Source organism: Pollachius pollachius (assembly GCF_949987615.1).
Source record: "Pollachius pollachius genome assembly, chromosome: 17".
NCBI lineage: Eukaryota > Metazoa > Chordata > Actinopteri > Gadiformes > Gadidae > Pollachius > Pollachius pollachius.
In genome coordinates, this window is record NC_136950.1 from 14,318,525 (window position 1) to 14,328,064 (window position 9,540).

The 9,540-nt window shown below is 44.0% G+C and overlaps 1 protein-coding gene across 1 annotated transcript in view; it reads left to right on the forward strand.

The window, feature by feature from the left end:
* Positions 1–1,152, forward strand: part of zfhx4 (zinc finger homeobox 4) — a 56,847-nt gene extending 55,695 nt beyond the window's left edge. The window contains 1 exon segment of the mRNA XM_079754627.1: positions 1–1,152. This exon segment is cut by the window's left edge and continues 3,313 nt beyond it. The gene's annotated coding sequence lies outside the window, so the exon portion shown is untranslated.
* Positions 1,153–9,540: the final 8,388 nt, after the last annotated feature.

Here is a 9,540-nt window from a genome sequence, read left to right on the forward strand (position 1 = left end):
AGGCTTGTGAACAAAGGAAGCTAAGCTGTTGTACATATTCGTAGTTGGCTGTGCATGGTACAAATTTATTAATATGAAGAAATGCAAAAATGTATTGCTTTTGGTATTTCCTATTCTGAGATGAGCAAGTAGCATGTAATGCAACTGTTTGACAGGTTAAATCAAATCATGCTTAGTTATTGTTTCAAACGATGAAATCAACATTTCCTCCTATGTTTTATTATTGTACAGGTGTTTTTTTTTATTTGTTCAAAGTTTAAGACAAAATATCATTTTTTTTTAATCTCTGTGTGAGCTTTTTAAATGTTCTTATTTCAAATTTTTAGTATTTTAACATTTTACTTTAATTCTGAAGACACTTTTCGATTGTGTTTCATAAGAGACATCCTGGCCTACCAAGGTGCAATTCTGCCATTGTACAAACATAAGCGACTGTCCTAATTCCAAAGGCTTTCACAACTCTGGCTTTTTGCCTTTCCCCCCCACTCTGTGGCTCAGCATCGAAAAGACTGAACTGTCGTGGCTAGCATCATGGGCTAAGATGCTAGCATTTGACAGGACGCTTCCCACACACAAGGACTGGTCAAAGCTAACAAACCAACAAAAAGGATGGTCCACAATATAACTGTACATAGATATTGCAACTGCACAGCAGCCAAAAAGAGAAAAAACAAAAAAACAAACTTTAAAAAAAAATGGATGGATTGTTTCATGTTTATGGGGACAGCCTTCAAAAGGTTGAAAATTGGAGTTCTTCTGGATGTCAAAGGGATTTTCACGGCGCAATCTTATCCTACACAATATGTACTCTTCAACATCTGGGTTACATAGGAAATGCACCCTGAGGTTTTAATAAGAAGAAGCCCCTATGGCTAAAACTTTAAATAAACTAAACCAAAAATGTTATTGATGTTTTATATATAGAGGGTAGTCGCATTAGTTTTTGTTACTGTACTGTTTGAGGTCTCAACTGTACCGTATCACGGTAATAACATGGTTTTGAAACCTTTTTTTTTATTTTGTCACAGACCTGTTGTCATAGTTGAAATGACGTTTATTGTAGATGGTATTTGAACAACTTCTGGAAATAGTTCATCAAGTATGTTTGTTGCTCATTGTTGTGATACATTAAAAACTGTATCTGCAAACCGCGTTGGCTTCATTATGTTTCTCCTTATTTCCATTATCCTTCTCCGATGTACTAATCATTATCTCATTTTTTATGGTTGTTGTTATGACTACACATATGTCATCATCCTAGCACTTCATTCAAAAAATCAACAAGAACAGTTCAGACTCTTTATTCCATTCTCTATCAATAAATTAAGCACCCAAAATTCATAGAGAAACATACCTCTCTCATAGGCAGGTCTTTACTTTGTACATCTATTTGAATGAAAAATATCTACTTCTAACCCCCGAATAGGTATAAGGCTTTTATATATATTGTTCTTCAGATAATTCAATTAAATGTTTCAGAGATAAACGTAATATTAGACATCAATTGTGTTAAGGACAAAGAAACGTGTGATTCATTTAACGATTCTACTATCTTGAACATTCTTTTGTTGTATCACAAAGGGGAACTTGGTGACATTGTTTTCATTATTATTTATCACATGATATCTGCCGATCTTAAAGGGACTACATTTCAGCTCAGGTTTTGGCAGAATCAAATTTATTATTGTGCCTTTTTCCATAGTTTGATTTTAGACATAGTTAGGATTATCATTTGATCTTCGTTCATATTTCTTTCATCAGTGCGCATTGGTTCCCCTCACCCATACATTTAATCAAGATGGAAGCTTTCACATTGAAGGGGGCGTAGTCGAAATATTCAATCTTAGTGCATTTATTCTGCCACTTATTTTATATTTGATTCTCTTTCCATTTTTAAGGTTTGCTTAAACATCTATCATTCTGAGGTATATATATATATACCTTTGGATGGTAGATGTTATATCTTTTTATAAATACATCTATAGATATAGCTGTGAACTAATGCATATTCCATGATGCTTGTGACCTTTATAATTTATTCTCTCTGGACTCTCCTTAATGCAATGGGGCTGCGTCTATAAATAAGCAATAAAGTCAGGGGACGAATGGTGGACACCATAATGGGAAAAAGGTGTGCGTGAAGGGTTTCCCCCCTTCCACCGGCCCAGAGAAACACCACCAGCGGGCGTGACTTACCAAACAGAGCAGAAGGCTCATTTCTGTATCAATACTAAATTAGCCGTTCACTTTAAATGCAAAGAAAATGATGATGCTTCATCGTCCGCCACCCGTCCCCCAACACCCCCACACCCTTATTCCCTCACCCTTAAAAATCCCATTAAAAAGAGGGAGGGGGGAGACATACACACACACACACACACACACGGGGATGAAGGGGTAACCTTTGATATGCTGCGGGGTCAGACGGCTGCTGCCACATTATAAAATTGCACATCAGGACTCTGCGTGACACAATACATCACGTCCTGCCAGCCCATCGGGTTGGTCAGCAGTGTCAGGGTCACGGAGGAACCTGACATTCACAAGTCATTAAACTCGCCCTAATGAAATCTCAAGTGGGGGGTAAAAGAGAAGCGGGAGGCTGCGTGGTGGGGGGTTGGTGGCTCTTTATTATTATATATATATTTTACACTCTGGCCTTTTGTTGTCCTCCTCGACACATTTGAGACGGGCGGCGGCGGAGGGAAAAAACGAGGTACATCATCACAATTCCCCCCCCCCCCCCCCCCCCCACCAACATGACACTCACAAACACTCACACGCACCACATCAAACACAACACACACAACACAACACAACACAACAGACACACACTCGTCTTTACTTGAGAGTGAAGCCCCATCGCGCCCTTGAAGACATGTCCTCTGTTTCTCTTTTACAGGCCCCAGCTTCTTTCTGCTGAATAGCCCTTTCTTGGTGTCCCGTCCCCTCACCGCCCAATCGCCCATCCCCCTCTTTTAAAGGGTGGACGGTTGTCAACGTAGTCAACGTGGCAGAGGTCTTCCCCCCCACCCTCCCCCTTACATATTATGGGATTGAATTGCGTTTGACCTTTGGAGAGGATGGGGGGGCGAACAATGGCTACAGGCATTTTCATTTTTTAGGCCTTCTCAGCAACGAGGAGAACTGTTTCCACTTTATCTCCTTCTCTCTTTCTTTCTGTTCATTGTGGTTCACTTGGCAATTCATTAGCGCGCTGGCTAAATGGGTGGTGCTGTGTGCCGGCTGCCTGTAATGTGTTATGTGTGTGTGTGTGTGTGTCCCTCTACATGTATGGAGTACATTGTGTACATGGTACCCAAGCCCACATTGCAGTTTCCAATCAGGTCTGTTGGACCAAGCTGATAATGGAGTAGAGCCGCCAGAGAGCGCAGATTCAGATTTAAATGGTTCATTTAGTTAGGAGCGCTTCCTGATTACGTTTGTCTGTCACAAATAAACTCCTGGTTGGTTCAGTATTAATACAATTGATCAAAACAGAGAAACTTATACAGGAAATGCTGCTCCACATGAATGGGCTCTCCGGTTACAAATCACATATTTACAAATCACATCTTTTACACCAAATCCTAACTGCTGAGTTCAAATATTACGCTTCACAAACCAAAAAAAGAGGAAAAAGCGATCCAAAGTGTACTTTTTGTTATGTTCCCATTTATTTTGAGCTACCGTCGACGGACGTGAGGTTGTGTTGGACAACAGCGACCCCCCAAAAACAATTTTTTAAACCCATAATTAAAAAGACTGGCTCTAAATTCCAAAAGGGCCCCTCCTTCTGCGTCCGGTACGGAGCTCTGCACTGTGTGCCTCCAGCCTGGGCGAAGGGGCGCACCGACTGTCCCCAAGTCACCAACTACCCCTAACCCTAACCCTAACCCTAACCACCACCCGATGCCCCGTCGTTCCGCCCGACACCGGGCCGGAGCGCGGAGCAGAGGGGGTGGAGCAGGGCGGTGGTGCTCTCTGTATAGCCCGCAGCCAATGGATTTTCTCTGGATAATACAATGTTTGGGACAGAGAGGCAGGGATTAGTCCAGACGGATGCATCCACCACCACCCGTCCACCACCACCATCACCACCACCACCACCACCCCACATGCCCAATCTAATTAGGCTGGAATCAGTTTAAGATGAAAGCAAGCCCCGGCATCACCGCACTAAATACTGGAATTAGTATTCCCCGCATGGGAATTTAATGATGGAGACTGAAAATCCAATCACATTTGCTTCCCCCTGGTTTAGCCTTCACCCGCACCACGCCACCACCACCACCACCACCACCTCCACCCCTTCTCTCATGCGTTTGGTCTGGCCAATGACGAGATGAAAGAAAAACAACAACAATGATTTGTCTGTCAATAGATATTGACCGGCATGGCGTCAGAGGCCACATGTGTATTGGCGTTGCTATGTTGTCCTCATTTAGCGACGATAAACTGCTTATTATCAGATGTTGAGACCGTCCCTTTTGTGATGCAGGCCTTGATTTAAGCTTTCAGAAGCCCATGGAGAAGATTGAAAGGAAAATAAGAACTAGTAAGAAGGATTCAAGTATATATTTTTCTTGACCAGAGTGTTCATAAGTGATTGTGTTCATTACGGACAGAATTGGAACACTATGGATGAGGTGTACTATAACAAAGTAATTCTATAACAAAGGCCTACGTTTTATAGTTTTCTCTCTACTCTATTGTGTCAAGTTAAAGTTGCTCTTTTAGACAAAAGTTGCACTTTCAGTTGTGTTTTCTAGTTTAGAATTGAATTAGACCAACTTGGTTTATTAATTTCCCCAAGACCGCCTTTTCCAGATTAAATCTATAGGCTCCACACACAGTAATTGGAGAAGCTAGTTATGAATCAGTTCTTTAAATCAAAGTGCTGATTATGCAGTGGGATTGAAACTATCAAATTATCGTTATCAGTCATTCAAAATCACTCGCTTTATAGTTTTTATTATCCAACTGACATTTTTTTCCCTCCCGCTTTCACTCTCACGGCATTGCTGATAAAACAGAACACATTTCGCCGGTCACATTAATATAAAACATTCTCACAGTCTCTTGACTTTATCTGCCCTTATTATTATTTCCCTGCCTTGCCTGTGCGCAGCCGAGGGAACACTATTTTAAAACTGGTAAAATACAAGCCATCTTTCAACATCAGGTTGTTGATTAACGACGCGCACCAGAAATAACTCGGGCACCTGGGCTCCATTCACCACACGATGTCTCCCACACCTGTGATTCATCCACCAAAAGCGTTTCACCTGAGGAATCAGGAAACCGCTGTCCCCTGCGCACAAATAGTGCACATGAAATCTTGTTATTTATGGCCGGCTGTATTTGGAGGTAAGCCGCAAAGAAGAGAGAGAGAGGAAGAAAAAAAAGGCAGAACCTGTTGTATTTCAACAGGTGTGATATGACACGCACGCACACAAAGGGAAAGCGATTAATAGGGAAAAGTGTGGAAGAAGGAGTAGATATATTTATTTTAAGTGGATCAGAGGACACTAACACTTCAAAGTCAACCCAGTGGAGGCGTCTCAGTTTGTCACTCCAACAACAACAATCATAATCACCCAGTCAGGCCATGGGAGAAAGAGAGTTATACCGTAGTGGTCAGGGTGATCGTCTCCCTACTTGGTTTTATCCCCAACGTCCACGGCCAAACTGTAGTCATCTTTGTGCGAGACGGCTGACCCCTACTTACTATTGACAAGTGAATTCACCCATTTAGGTCACTTTTGAGACCTGGTGTGCGTTTGTGTTCTGTAACGATTTCACTTCAACCCTTGCTGTTTTCAAATTGGTCCACTTGTGCCGTATATAGTACCGTATTTCAGGCGTCCATTTTGAAGGGTTTAATCTGCAGTCAAATCTGTATAGCACACTATTTAATGCCCATATTGCACCAAAGAGAGGTGTGCCAATGTTGCACACTTATTTCTGCACTATATCCCATAACACTTAGCTCTTTTCATCATATTCCTCCAATAGAGATGGTCTGCAACATACCAATTATTTATGCAAATGAGAAATTGTCTGTTTCTTGACGCAACCAATATGATTTCTGCTTCTAGATTTCTTTATTAGTGTCTGAATTCCTTATAGACTCATTCCCTAAATAGTGTACTTTTGTAGGGATCACTACAAAGGGAATTGCGAACGAGGGAACAAGTGAGCCCAAATGAGCACTCTTTTGTTGTTTTTCCTGTAGTTTGTTTCTGTGAGGGTTAATTAGTGATTAAGCTAATTAATTACTGGTTGTGTCGATTAGCCAACAGCAGCTGGCGTGTGAATCCCAGTAGGAGGAGACCACGTTGCCACCGCTAGCCAAGCGATGTCAAGCGTGTCTAGTTTAGTTTCTCGTTGAGCGTGTATTTAAGTAATTGCAAGCCGAGGTAGAGGAAGAAACTCTATGTTTCAGTAGTCCTATTTACTCCTACACGACGTTTTGAATAGAGGTGTCTTCTCTGAAAGCAAACAGTAAATAGACACGATGCCTATGAGGATGGGTTCTGTCTCCTATCTAGAGAAAAAACTAACTTTTGCTTGCATGCATAAAAAAGCAATCGCATCTGTTCCATATAGGCGGGCTTGTTGCTTATTGCTTGTGCAAAGCTCTGATATTGGTTTCTTTGAGGCGAAGGGGGGTTGGGGGTGAGGTGGAGTAGATGAGGTCTGCGGGGGGGTACCTACACCTGCCTCCTTATTGCATTTTGGGTCAAAGATACCGACGCGTAGCCAACTAACACCTAGTCTTAAGCAAGAGAAGGGGGAGAGGGAGGTGTGAGGGAGGGGGAGAGGGAGACGGAGAAACCACAGACTGAAGGGGTGTCAGAAGGCATGCACAGGGAAAGAGTGATACAGACGGAAAAAGACAGAGGCATTACAGGGACTGAAATGAGCAAAACGACGGAGGCGAGACCGAGAGAGGATAGAGGGGGGAAGAGAGGAAGGGGAGTGAGTGGAGAAAGGGAGGAGGGTGAGGAGTAGCAGAGAGAGAGAGAGAGAGAGAGAGAGAGAGAGAGAGAGGGTTAGGAGATACCTGAGCGAAATCAAACACGGGCGCCTTGCAACAGAGGTACGTCGGGAAAACGAGCATGTTTTGGCGGCCCCGCTGGGACTTCCCCTGCAGATCGTTTGCGACGTTTCCCAATCTGTTCCGAGGAGCGCCGGAGCGCCGCAGCCCCGCGTCGGGACGCGAAGGCGTCGGGATGGGATTGCTTAAGACAGATGAAACAAGGTGCTTTTTTGATGCTATCTCGGGCGGACAAAAGCCTTATTTCGTGTGTGTGTGTGCGTGTGTGTGTGTGTGTGCGTGTGCGTGTCTGTGTGCGTGTGTGTGTGTGTTTTTCTCTATTGCTGTGCTCTTCCTCTGACGCAAAGGGCCCTGTGTAGATTGTTGTGTAGTTCAAGGGTTTTCTCTCGGATGAGGGGGAGGGGGGGTCATGGGCTTTTTGAAGGTGGTAGGGCGGGTTGTGAAGGTTGTAAATATCTAAACACATGAGAGGGCTGAGTGACGGAGGGGGTTGGGAAAAGTGGGTGGGATTCACACGAAAAAAACCCTGAAAAAATACAAAATCAAAACAAACTGAAATATTTCATATGGATATTTTGTGATCAAAAAGGGATGAGCGGGCGAATACCTGTGACAAAAACAAGTAATTTTCCCCCACTTGTTCCGTCGTATGTGCGACGTTCTCCGTTCCGCAACACATTGTCGAGATTTCCGGGCGCACACCACCCTCTCACGTCGCTCTCTTGCCAGGCGTCTCGCATCTGATTGGCTGAGAGCCCCTGGAACAACAGTGTAGATTGGCGGTGCAGATCAGCAGGTCAGGCTTGGTGATATTACTTTACATGTTAAAGCGTTCCCAACAGCCGACGGGCTGTGGGGCTCCGAGGCGAGCCGTGTCGTTGGGGAAATAACCGAGTGCCGGGGGGGGGGGGGGGGGGGGGGGGGTGAAGGAATTTTAGGAGTTGATGGGATATCACCCATACGTCGGCGTGCAGACATGCGAGCAAGCACACCTCGGAGGGAACGAATCACATGCATACACACATGCACACATGCGCAAGCACACACGCACACACTCACAGGCACAAGCGTGCGCAAACACACGTGTGTGCACACACACACGCACACACACACACACACACACACTGTAATCATGCCATGTAGAGCGGAAGAGCAGGCTGTGAAGAAATAGAATGTAAATAGAAAGTGAGACTCGGTGATCCCCATGGTTCCTGGATGGTCGGGACCGGACCCAGCAGCGTCTCTGCAGTCGGCCTGGCCCGGCACGGGCCTGTCCCTGTCCCCACGTCCCCGTCCCAACACACACACACACACACACACACACACACACACACACACACACAAACACACACTCATACACCGCACACATACACAATGCCCTTTTACAGACACATATACAACAGATTAGAGACATAGGCCTATACATCGTACACTCGCATGCACACACATACGCACACACACACACACACACACACACAAACACATACACAGAGCAAATGAACGCGCAACGTGATTTATACAATCAGAGATGAGGGGATGAGGAGCTGAAATAAGCGTCCGATTTGTTTTCCGATACGTATCTCGCAGCGGGAACATTTGCATCCAGGCAGCGACATTTGTAACCCCCCAAAAAAGAGAGGGCTTTTTTTAATGTTTAAATGCAAATTTTAATGAGGGAGCCCGCGTGGCTGTTCCTTTGGAGTCCTTAAGAGCCCCTCTAAATCATTAAAACTTGCTCTTTCTTTGATTTCAAGGTCATTTGATGGAATAAGGCAGCCTTAAGTGGCCCTCAGACCCAAAAGTGGCCTATATGCCAAAGACCGCAAATGAATGTAGCCTAATGCTTTTTAATTTGCATTCGTCTTTAAAAACACTGCAAGCCATCTCCAAGTCATAATAGGCTGAGATGGCAGTCCGAGGGCCCTCTAGTCATTAGTAGCAATCCTGCTTCTCTCAAACGAAGGCCCTTTCTTTCAACTTAAGCCCATTACCAGGAAGATACATTAGAGCCTGCTGCTGTCCTTTGTCTGTTTTTCAATCTGTTTCCACATACAGGATGTAATCCTCCCTCTGTATATATATATATATATATACCTAGATATGTATAAGTGTATACATACGTATGTTTCCGGCTCGACAACGGTCACAATGTGTACTCAACACAAAAAAACACAAAAGCCGCAGGCACCTAAGACAACAAGCATTGTTCCTTTAATCATGTGTTGAGTGTGTGTGTGTGTGTGGGGGGGGGGGGGGCATTCGCTGTAATTTCTTGTCATTTTTTGCCGTCTCGACGCGACAAAAAAAAACATGGGCCTCGCTTCTCCACTTCTAATTCTGCATTTTAAGCGTAAAGAAAAAATGGGCTAAACGCAATCCCTGTTGTTCTCTCTTTGTTCTTGGGCTTTGTTTTTTTGTTTTTTTTTCTAATCTTACGACGGACAGACAGGAACAGCATCGAGGGTTTTTTCTACGAG